Consider the following 13,062-nt stretch of genomic DNA (forward strand, 5'->3'; position numbering starts at 1 on the left):
TTATGATTGACAGGTTGTTCTGATTTGTTACAATTGTGGGCCCAGTGTCCACAGTTCTTAGTGTGGTACATCCCGTAGGCTTGGACAAATGTGAAATGGCGTGTAGCCACCTTACAGCAGCATTTAGAATAGCTTTTACTGCCTGAAAATTCCTCTGTGCTCTACCCTATAGGCTTTTAAAATTTTCTAAGCCCTACTTTTTAGAAAGGGGAGTAGAGGAAGCTTGTGGGTATTACAGGCCTTTCCCAAGTGGTCCCCTGGTGAGCCTACAGTCAACTAGGGAGAGGAAGGACTGCCCTCTACTTGAAGGACTGGAAGGTCTGCCAAAAGCACACATTTCTTTCAAGAACTATCTTCTTTCCTAGGGGTTCGTGGTACAGGTTGGCTAAGAGAATAGAAACTACTGGATAAGTTGCCCTGTTGACACATTCTTACTTACTGATTGAAGCAACACTGTTTTATGATTATTTTTTGACAAGTTGGTTACTTAGAAATTTACCATTTTTTAAACAATGTTTTCTGTTAAATGCTCATCACAGGGGAATATCTGGTGGGGTGGGGAGGGGAAGTTGTCTCTATGCCCATTTAAAATTTCTTCTTGGAGGCTCTCCCTGGTGGCATAGGGGTTACGTCTCAGCGCTATCACTTCTACGGCCTGAGTTTGATCCCTGGCCAGGGAGCTAATAAGGTGCAGCATATCTCTGCTATTTTTGCCTGCTGCTCCCCTTAGGTCTGAATTCAGTAAATCCACCTGTTCTGCTCCCCACTCTGTCTCTGGTGTATCACTCCCACACTTCTGGCCTATATCCCAGTTCTGCTACACAAAAATTAAATAAAATTTCTTCAGGGTAGTACATAGTGCTCTATTCAAAAGATTGTTTTTCAAAAAATCTTCTAAAATATGAGAATTTTGAGAACCCAAATTTGGAGCCGCTGGTAACATGGTAAAGTCATTGTGAGACTGGTCCCCAACCACTGGGGGCTGTCTGTTCTTTTCCACTTCACCTTGAGCTGAACCTGGGTGTGATCAAGAGTGAAAGATTTACTGGGGGCATGGGAACTTGTTAGTTAAGTTCTGCTGGCTTTATGAGTATTTCTGTTGCCTCTCTGGACAGGACTGATCTCTGAAGCACCCCTCTGAGATGCTTAGCTTTAGTGTTGCTAATACCCTTCCCCCACACACAAACATTCATCTTTAAATTTTTAGATAATATAAGAAAGGTCTCCATCTTGACAACCAGAGCCCTCTATGGGACCCACAGAGGATTCAATACTTATTTTTACTCTATGGACATGTTTAACAAGATGAACTATATGGATCAATACTCCAAGTAGAGAAATGGCAATACCCAAGCTCTCTCCACCCCTCCCATAAACACACACCCTAAGGAAATCCCTCCCTTCATCTTTCAGTCCTTAAGAAAAATCACTACAGCCCTGATGTTCTGTTTGTACCTGAACTTACTAGAGAAATTAACACAATTAAAATAGGAATTTTTGTTGTAAATCAAATACCTTATAAGATAAGCAGTCCACTATTTTAGTTATGTAGTTGTACTTCATAGCACCATCAATATACTGTAAAACCCAAAGCATCCAAAGGAACTCATGAATTAGAATGTATGTTGTCTATCTCCTTAAAAAGACAGTAAGAGTTTGCTCCTTCAAAATTTGCTTTTCTTACTGTAGGCAAAGCTTCATATGAAACAAATTGGTTGTGCTAAAATTTTAGAGGCTGCATAGGTCTCTTCCCTGATTAGTCAAAAAAAGTATCCATTCTGCAGCAATAGCCAAGAGATGCTAAGCATTAGTAATTCAAGTTTTTTTTCTTTATTGGCTTTATATACTTGATACTGACCAGGTTATGTACTGGTGTCCCCTCCCTGCTCCCCAAATACAGTTTCTGAGACTACATTCCCTTCATATTTGTTTGCTTTTATTTTTAATTATATGATACCCATTACTAACTAAAATGTTCAATTGAGTGGTGTCAGAATTTGAATATGTAGCACTTGCAACTCATACTGTGCTTCCAAGACAGAAGAGCAGGTGAAAGACATGCAGGAGGTCCACATGTGAGTGTGTTTACTGGGCACATGTGTGTGTAATATACTGGACATGATTGCAAAATCTTGCATTTTAATAATATCTTTATTCTAAACTTGTGAATTGATAATGTTGTAATTAATTCAACTGACAATTGCTTCTCTTCAATCCATTTTCTTTTTGAGCAGGTCTTTCATGAAAAAGAAAAATCACTGTTGACATGCTTTTAAAAACCAATTCCTCCTGTATTTTGTCTTTCTAAAAAAAAAAAAAAAGTAATTTGAATTGGTATTGTGAAATGAAGTTGTTTAGCAAAGAATATTTTGGGCTTTTTCCTTAGTTTTTTTTTACCCCTTTGGGTAGAAAGTTATATTAATAGTACAACAAAGAAAGAAAGACTAAAGCAATGTTTAAGAATGTTATTTATAAGCTGTCTCTTTGTACTTTAAATGTTTCCCTCTTAAAGTAATAAATGTGAAAGTGTCTTAACTTTTTGTAAGTTACTATTGTTGACAATTAACATTTAGCAGTGCAGTCAAATTCATTGTTAATCTGTAAGCCCTGAAAAATTTCAGTATTTTCAAAAAAAACTTTCAAGAATAAATTGATAAACATTTGACTCACAATGGTACTAACAAACAGGTGATTGTGACCTATTCTGCCATATTTTCTCTGAAGTTGGTCTGGACTGACTGGCTTAAGGTTTCTTTCTCTCAAAGATTCTATGATTGCTAAGCAGCAAGTGTAAGTTCTCTGTGGCCATTTGAAATATCTATTAGAATCGTGTTATAGTCATTCCATTTCCTTCTGGAAAGTTGAATCTCATTAGCATGCTTGATATTTTAAATATTGTATAATACTCATTAAAATGTTAAGTTCTGCTTACTATGAGAAGCATCTCTGTATGTTGATAAAATTTTATCTTTTCTCCCAAAAAACTAAGTAGAGTTGTTAGGTAAGTGGAATTTTTTTTAATCCTATAGGTATTAAATATTCATTTATTTAACAGGCTTGCAGTAATATATACTCAACTGACAAGTGGACCATGAAGTCTCCTTCTGCTGGGTTCCTACTAAGCAAAGACTCATTACTTTACACACCTGACACTTTAAGTAGATCCAGATTTGTCTCTAGCGAGTCAGTGCCATTAACTGCCAGGAGGATGATCTACTGTTGCCACTTCACTTTTATCTGTACATTACGGTCGTCTTCTGTCTTTGAATTGTCCCACAGTTTAAATCATTCTCAGATTCACAGATCTCACTCCTGTTGCATGGTCAGAATATTATGTTTTTACTCCTTTATCTCAAGAATGGAGTTAAGTAAATTGAAGCTATATTTTATGTTTCTTCTTTTTCCTCCTTGGTTTGAATTTGCAAAATAAATCACCAGCATTTTATTTGATTTTGCAGCTATAAGATGGTAGAGGCAAGAGTGTATTATGATGGCATTCTAAGTTTAAAAAAAAAAGACCCCAAACTTTTTCGACCCATCTTCATTTCCCTATTTAATTTCCAAGATACAGTGATTTTTCTTCTGAAGACAGCATTCTTTAATAAAAGCAGAAAGAATGCGAAATAGTAACTAACTCCACATGTACTTAAAATAGGCTTTTCAAAAGCAAGCAAATTCATGGATTCCTTATTGAGGTGAATTTCTTCAAATGTCTGAATTTTGTAGTTAGGATGCTCTCAAAAGTCAGGGGAGGGAACAATGGTCCTGCAGAGGGCTGCTGTGTGGCTCACCTGTAATCAGAAGTTCACTGATGACTAGAATTCACTATGGAAACTACAGATGATCCACATTTCATGGACCACGGATGGAATTCACAAAACAGATTCTGAAATGGGTGTGAAGCCCTTGGGAGCCCATGAAAGGTGTGAGATTTAGGAGCAAATCTCCGATCTTTCTAAAATAAAGGCAGAGTGCCCAGGTTCTCAGCCGCGGGTGAGGTGATCCATAACTTAAGACTTGGTTCTTGAGTCTCCCTGTCTTCCCAGAACTTCCCTTTCATCATACCACTTTTCTTCCTCTCCACGCCTCTCTGCTGGCTTCACATATTTTAATATCACAGGACAGCCTTTAAATATCAGCTAACAATTGCCAAGCAATGCTGGAAGCCAGCATGTTGTGAATGCTCCGCCATTGTATTTCTCCATTAGGTCCCTTAACAACTCAGCTCAAAGCAGGCAGCCCTGTGAGTAATTGTCTACGCTGCAGTGACAGATGTGCAATATAGCAGCTTCTTCGGGAAAAAATTAACAGTTTGTCCAGCATGTCAGCTCTCTCTTTTTAGTGCTTGGGAGGTCTTGGCCCCATTATGGATGATTTAGAAATTGAGGCAAGCAAAGACCAGCTGCCTGCACTGAAAGCTTTCCTGAGTCGCCCTCATCTGCATTCCAGGACTCACTTACATCCAGAAATTGGTGGAGGCCCTCTGGCCACAAGATGAGTATGGGCTGACAATGCCTTGATTTGTTGAGAGTGAGAATAAATGGGTTTTTCAGAAGATGAGGAAATATCACCATTACTGGCCAATTTACAGCATTTTATCTGTTCTTCAAACATGTCACTTTTGTTATTGTTGCTTGGTAATTACATAGTGAAACGGAAAGAAAACAAATTCTGGTTACGTATTCAGATGGATTGCAAAATCATATAATCCTGATAAATGCCCATTTATGATACACATGGATGAAAGGTTCATTTTAATTTTGAATGGCTAGCTCAGCCATCAATAGGATACAGGATTAAATTCCCAAGAATCTGATTATATAAAAGCAAATAAGCTTTCACTTCACTTTTTCAGATCCAGGAAATTTGGGGAGCCACCATAAGGCACTTACCAACAGGATTTTTTTCTGAGACAATACCAGAAGTGAATCAATTGCATTCTGGAAAGAAAGAGCACTTTCAGTGAAGCAAGTGAGTTACCTCGTTCTGGGGACTGGCCAACCTGAAGGCTGCTCAGGAGGCAAATGGGTCTCTTTCTGTCAGTGACTTCTAGCCTACACGCAGAGTCCTATGATTTTAGAGCTCATGTTCTTGGTCATTTATGCCATCTCCCCAAACTTTTAGACACTGGAATTCATGCCTTTTTTTGGTGTATTCCTTTCCCTAAGATTGTTTCTCCTCCAACTCCAGATCCCCTAATTGTAAATGAATGCTGCCCATAGACATTGAGCTGAGCACACACATAATGAAAACAGATGAAAAGGAGCGAGGGGGTGGGCACGTGGGCTTGCTACTTACATGTCAGGTGTGTGAAGTATGGGGTCTTCTAGGAACCCAGCAGAAACCTTCATGGCCCACTTAACATGGGTGAGTGGATAACATGGTGTGAACCTGTGAATTTCATGAGTGTGCACTGCCTATTGGCTCAAAGGAGCAGAGCATGAAGATGGAGCAAAATATCTCTGGGTTCCCTCCAGCCCCCTTCCAGTCTGTCTTGAGGTCATCAGATATTCCCATCAGTGGAATCCACTGGCCCATGCCTGGTAGGGTAGCCAAAGCAACATGTTTCTGTAGGTGCTATGACCTCTCTTTCCTTGTACAGGACTTTGACCTTGGGCAGGATACTTATCACCTGAGCTGAACATCTGATCACCAAACAGATAAATCAGTGTGGAAATGCATCCCATTTTGCAAGTTTTCTTATGAAAAAACACAAGGTCCATTTCAGTGGCATTTTCTCAAGTGCTTGTTTACAGATCATTAAATACTTAACAGAGGAAAAAGTAAAACTGAAGTGCTTAAGCCAGTATTTATTAAATATCTATCAAAGATTCAGATCAAGCAAATCTAAAATCATAGCAGCAGATAATTGTCCAGTTTTGAGAATTTTACCTTAGCAGACAGGAAGCTAAAATAACAGCCTGTCCAGGTTAATCACATGACTTCCTGGGCATTTACGGTTCTAGTTCTATTCTGAGAGTGTATGTCCCTTAAGGTACCTTTTTATCTTCACCTTTCTTTTGTTTCCATATACTACTAGTTTTCTGTTGGATATTGGCAAATATATTTACATTTAAATGTATTATGAGATGCTGAAAAGTACAATTTATCAAAACATTTCAACAGGATTTTCTCTGATTATGCAAACATCTGAGAATGGATCATTTCAAAGAGCTATTACACCATACAGTGCTTTCATAAAAGCTTCCCCTGTGGCAATGGAATGTTTTCAATGACTTGACCTCACTTCTCATTTTATTTTTGGTAAGACTGTACCCCACTCTATCAAATTCTACCCAGTGAATCCCATCCATGGTGGAGGCTCAGTACTTCAAAGGACTCTCGTAAAACTGGAGAATTCTGAATGTGAGTTACTTTACTTTTTAAACATGCCAGTGGAGCCATACATTGTATATTTCGCTCGGCTGTTTTAAATGCTTGTTGTCACCGTAAAAGACAGCACGGCAGAGCTGGAAATGACAGCGTCCACTTCCTTCAGTCTTGCTACCTGTTCTTATAGCTCCGTGCTTGTCACGCTCTCAGGCTACTGAGATCTGCTGTTGGTTTTCTGAGTAGAAATGGCCACCATGGCAGGATGATTTCCCTTGAAATTTGGCTCACTGGTCACCCATCTAGCTCATCATCTTGTTCAATCTATCAGTGGGGTTCCAGAGTGCCCTTTATAGGAAGGAATCAAGATTATCAGAAAAGGAAAAGGCAGCAAGCCTTTGTTCCTGGGGATGCAGAAGCAATGAGCCACAGCAGAAGGAGAACTGGCATAGACATTGGAAGACCCAGATTCAAACTGGGTCCATTCCTTGCTGGTTCTGGAAACTCACCTGACTGTTGTGGTTTCTCAATCGAGATTTACAAAATGAAAGGTTGGAACAGAAAAGAATTGATGTTTCTGAGCCTACTCTGCTGGGGATCATACATGCCTCCTGTTGAACTTTACAGAAAGGTATTACTATTTCCTCTCTTTTATTCTGTTCAGTTATAAAGATTTGATGACATAACAATAAAGCAGACTACTTGGAAAAAATCTGTTTCTAAATTAGCAGAATGCCCACATTATGGATATGTAAGGACAGGTGAAGTTATTTTTTACAATTTAAATTTAACTTTAAATAAAATTTTTTTAATCAATATTCAAATCAGCACTTGAACACAAAGAATGTCTATAAAGTATCACGGGTTTTGAAATTGTTATTCCCCCAAATACTTGTAACTTGTAGTCTTATTACTTGCTTCTGCTATTAATTTAATTGATGAAACTATCACTGTAGTGATAGCAGACTTAGACTTACTAGCCCCAGCCCAAATCTCAGTTACCACAAATTCAAAATCACTGGATTCATCCAATGAACATTTGACAGTGTATGTCTCATTATAGGGTCGTCTCCTGCCCAGCGACACAGAATAGCACTCACTTGACAATGTGGCCTGGGGCAGGAGCTCATGCATGATTTCCCAGAACAATGAAGAAGAAAGATATGGCTTTTTTTTTTTTTTCATTTGAAGAATAGGGCCTGGGATGGTGCCCTTAACTCTATGTAGTTTGAAGAATTGGATTGGATTCAGAAAAAAAGACAGATGATGAAAGGCTAAAGGGACTGACTTAAGAAAAATACAGTGAATGAATAATGTTGAGTTGCTAAGTAATGACCACAGAAAGGGTTTAATAATCCTAAGAATATTGTATAGACACAAACATCCAGAAGGAATAGCATTAATAAAGAATGATTCTTTAGTTCTGGAACAGGAAAAGTATGGATTGGTTGGTTTAAAACAAAGTATTTAGGACAACAGGGGCAATGGAACTGGACCTTTAGTAGTAAGCTTAATGCAGTATATACACTTGCTGATTTCAGTGATGCACACCTAAAACTTATTTAATGTTATAATGAAATGTTACCTCAATAAAAACCTTATTTCTAAAGGAAAATGGTTTGGAGCAAAAGGAAACAGAAAGGCATTCACTTCAATAGGAAACATTCATCAAAAGTGGAACTGTTATGAAATTCCTGTCTGAATTCACTGAAGCCTTTTGTGAATCCACTGAAAGCAACAATTGGAACCAGGAGAAATGTCTTAACACACCCAAGAGTCTCCCCCTCTCCATTTCCAAACCACATGGGCAGTGGCTTGGGCCAGGAGAGGTTTCGTGCACCCTTGCTTCTGTCATTCTGCTGTTGACGAGTCGCCTACGTTTTTGCTGTGAGCCTTTCTATTCTTCAGTCTGACTTTTGCAGGTGTGAAAATTACCAAAGCACCTCACAGGTCATTAGGCTAGGTAAACTGCTCATAACAGAGCAAAACGAGGCCAAGGAGTGTCATATTCTGCCAACACAGAATGCCTCTACTTCCTGGCATCTAATTAAATGCCATTTGCTATGTATTTATGGAGCATCTACCATATGCCTATCACTGAGCTGGTCACTGTGAGGACTCATAAGAATGTTGTAGTGTACACACTGCCCATAAGGGAATAAAGAATCTTTTTGGGGACCCCCAACATATATTCAGGATTAATAACCCAAATATTTTGTAATGAGACCAGCACTGACACTGGTCAATGAGTGTAGATGCCCATTTGTGTGAATGGATGGCAACGATAAATAACTGTAACAGTGCATGGTGACAAAGATCAACCCCACTTACATCTGATATTTTTAAATTAAAAAAAACTGTAAATGTTATATTGCAAATAATCAAATACCAACTTATATGACGGGACATAAATGTTGTCCTTCCCTGCCCATGGTAGGCAGAATCCATCAACAGTGATGCTCTTTCCTAAAGAACCTGGAGCAGAGTTCTTGGCAACCAAAGGCAACCAGAATTAATTCCTAATGAAATTAATCCCTGTAGACACCATAAGTGTTGGTCATAGTCAAGTGATAATAGTAAGATGCCCAGCTACACAAATCTCTCCAAGGATACTTTCTTGATACTTTTTTAGGAATTGCTCCTCATTAATCCCCGAATCAAGGAATCCTCCCTGCTTTGAAGCATGAACATACTGCTTCTTCCCACTTTCAGCTAAAAAGTCTACTCACTTATCTGTCCCTTTAAAATCAGTTTAAATTTTACCACTTTCTACCAATCTTACCCTTCATTTTTTTTTTTTTGCCTAGCCATCTTTTCTAAGCACCAATAACAGACTAAAGATAATAGTTTTAATTCTCTTTGAAATAGGAATTACTTTTTTAATCACTCTCCCATTATTTACTTGGTATATCTATCTTACACCCCTATTTTTATTTTAAGCTGCTTGGCACAAAAAGTATAGATCCACCATTTAGTAGAATCAAAGCATAGTTATACTGTAACAATGACAACTGATCCATAATTGAAATCTAGGACTAAGTGAATGAATGAAAAATAAGAGACTAAACCGGCTCAAAGGCAGCCTGCAAACATTCGGTGTATTTAAAATTGTCTCACATTTGAGAATGCCAAAATGAGAATAGCTGTTTGCACAATTTTGTCGGTAGGAGAATAGTTTTTCAAGCAAATGCAGTGGAAAGGAGTGTAAATATTTCACACAGGACTGCCTCTGGCTGAATTTCTTAACTAAGAGGAAAAGTTCCTGGAAATCTGTAAACAAAATGTAAACCAAACGTCTACAGAAGTAAGGAGAAAACATGATCTCTCACTCCTTCCCTGGAGGGTCATTTCCTACTGACACCAGCCAGCATCTTACAAAAGCCAACCAGGTGTCAACTCTGCTGGTAGCTGTTGCTGAGATTAGAAATAAAGGATTGAATCAGAGGTGTTGACAAAATGATTCTGGTGGACAATAAATCCCAACTTTAACCCCAAAATACGAAGTCAAGCTTTAGTGCTGGCTGCTGTTTGGATCTGGTGCTTAAATCAGTCTCAGGTGGCCAGTATGACTGGGGTTGGAGGTGGAGGGGCAGCTCCGATGGGCTTAGCCAAGGCAGGACGATGAGCTCTGCTTGGCGCTGCCTGCAAACAATGCTCCCGTGTCAGGCCTGGTGTGAATGAACAGTCCCCAAGCCCACAGAGTGGTTTTTGAAATCTGAGTAAGGGCTCAGCCATCATCCCCCAAACTGGGATTGATCAAGCAGAATTCATGAAGAGAACTTCTTGTTTTTCACTTTGTTTCCTTGGCAAGCCTCCTTCGCAAAACGGGCTCTTTCCATAATAAGCTGTCATCGGATACAATTGTTCTGGAATATGGTCTCCGTGTTTGATTACAGGGTCTGCACGCCTCAGACAGTAGGAATGCACTGCTTAGGCTTCTTCACTTATAGCCTGCTGGTGTACAAATACAGGATTTGGCAATTTAGCCTCGAGACTTCTTTTCTCTTGCTCCACACATACCCGCTCTGGGAGGTGCTGGGAATGGAACTTTCCACAGGCTTCAAGACGAGAGGAGGCACATAAAGCTAAAATCAGAGCTACGGTGTCAGTCTTCTCATGCATAATCAGCCCACAAAATACCGTCTGATGGACCCCTTGCTATGGCTGGATGCTGGACTCCCCACCACTAAATAGAAAAAAAAAAGGAATAACAGTCAAATCCTCATAAATGCTGCAAAGAAGCAGCCAGTAGCTAAAAGATCACTTTAATAATAGGAATAAAAGTAAAACGAAAGCTAGGAACAAAAAGGCTGATAACTGTTAAAAAAATAAAATAAAAAGTTAATGTAAAGAAGGGACCTCCAAGCCACTCCTGGATCGTGCAGCCCTGTGGCAGAGGAAAACAAGAGAAAGAAAGAAATTTCCAAGTCAGAAACCTTCTGTCACTGACCCACTTGTTTCCACAGATAAGAGCACACAATGCAATGTTAAGATCCCAGTGTTGAGGGTCACTGCCAGGATTGGCACAGTTACATTAACCACCCCCCCAGAAGAAGAATCTTTTTATAACAAAAATATGATGGAATAGCCCTCTTTGTATAAGGCACAATTTTTACAAACACTATGTACCATGCACTCTGGGTTGGCTTAGCAGCTGAGCCCTCCCAACATTTTGTCAATGAAAATATTTTGTATTAACTATGTGCAAGTCCTCTATAATTTAGCCACCCATTAAGAGAGGCTGGTGTTACTTTTATGGAATATTGATTAACTGTGGTGGGATTTGAATACATGTGTGAAGGGAACCATAGTTGATAAAATCTGGAATGCTTAAAAGCTGTGTAGCCAACACCAGGGCCTGTCTATCTATACAAAACCTGCCACTATTTGGAAAGTTTGAGAGAAGCCAGTTCACATCTTCTTTCTTCCCTCACATGATGGTCACCCTAATGAGGAGGAAAGAGGAGAATAAGATTTTGAGGAGCCTCAAGGTCTATGAAGGCATAGTGGCTGGTCTTCAGCAGCACAGACCTTCTGAAGACTTGGTTTTCTCCACTTTCTGCTTTCATTTTCCCCCAAGGATTTTAATGAAGATGAAATGAAATAACCCCATTTAGAATTTATTTGACATGCTATCTAGCTGTACAGAAGAGTTTATGACACATACCCCTCCCCACCAAGAGTTCAAAAATGAAAGATCTGCTTACAGAGGTGATGAAGGCAGGTAGTTTTTCAGCTGAAACTTAAAAGCATTGTGCCTTCCACAACCAGAGACAGATGGGCACTGGTGGAGGAAGTAGAGTCTACATGGACATGCGATGATGTATGAATGATTTGATCAAAATCTAGAGTAGACGCATCTCTCCCGAGTGTGGGTCATAAAATATTAAGAACATCGTTGTTTGGGGTGTCTGTGTTTCAAATGGTAAAATTCCCCATCCTTTCATTTCAAATGTTACAGCAATACCACCAATGGGTAAATATTTACAGCCCCATCTGTATTTTAGGTTTTTTGCACAATGGTCCCTGTTGTAGATCATGTTAGCATCAATCATAAAAAATTCAAAATAGTTTCCCAATTTCTTTAACTGTTATTTGCTATAATGACTGATTTTCATGTTACTGTTTCTATTGTTGTAATATTCTTGCTTTTCTCATTCATATTCGAAGAGATTATTGTTAGTGCCAACTCATTTGATTTATCATTTAGAGAAAGCACTTGTTCAAAAAGTCCGCCCTGGATATTAAATGATGATTGCCTGCAATGAATTCCTTCCCAACATCTGCAAAGACAATTTTGCCTTTTCTTCTTCCACTTAACTCTAAATGAGAGATCTTAAATATACTTCAATAGGCTTCATATCAGCTTACAGAAGATATTTTTAAAAGCGAGGATGTTAAAAACAGGAAAGTTTCTAATGCTTAGTTTTCTTGGTTAAAGTAAAATATGCAAATATGGACCAAGATAAAATTGAAATGTGAGACAATCTTTTTGCCAAATCCCAGCTAAAAGTATTCAATTAAATTATTTCTCTTCCTTTTCATATTATTTTTGTTACATTTAAAGAGCTTTATCATTTATCCACCGTTCTTCCTCAGAGAATATTTATTTCTTCTTGTCCATGAAAATATAAGCAGGAAAGAGTGAAGTTGCTATTTAAAATAAACTTTTAAGTTTCTTAAGCTTTCCCAAAATGGAAGTAGTTCCATTAGAAATATGTGAAAATTCCAATTGTATTTTTAATGTGTATATTATGGGGTGAATTCCTAACTGTTGGTCAGGTCTTGCTAACATTGAGGTTATATAGCAAATAAGAAAATCCTAAATTTAAATGATATCACAAAAGAAAATGATATAAACAAAAATATTCTATTTTATCTTTAGAAAAGATAATATGACGGACAACAAACAATTCAAATGTTACATTCATTGCTTTTTGTCACCCTTGTGATAGTATCTGTTCTGTAAGGCTAAGATGTTGCTTCATCCATTCAATAAGCTTTCTTAGACTACTGACATATAGTCAAGCTACAATACCAGTTTCTGTGTAGGAGAGGCAGAAATCTAAAACAAATTATGCCAAATTCCTTGACTTGGATAATCTCAAATAATAATAGAAGAACCAAATAACTATAATAGAGTGATATGCAAACTGTAACATAGGTTTATACAAATAATTGCTTAAGTACACAGGAGGGAACAGCCTTCTCTGACTTCATAAGAGGTAACTA

Source organism: Talpa europaea, assembly GCF_964194135.1.
Source record: "Talpa europaea genome assembly, chromosome: 10".
Lineage (NCBI taxonomy): Eukaryota > Metazoa > Chordata > Mammalia > Eulipotyphla > Talpidae > Talpa > Talpa europaea.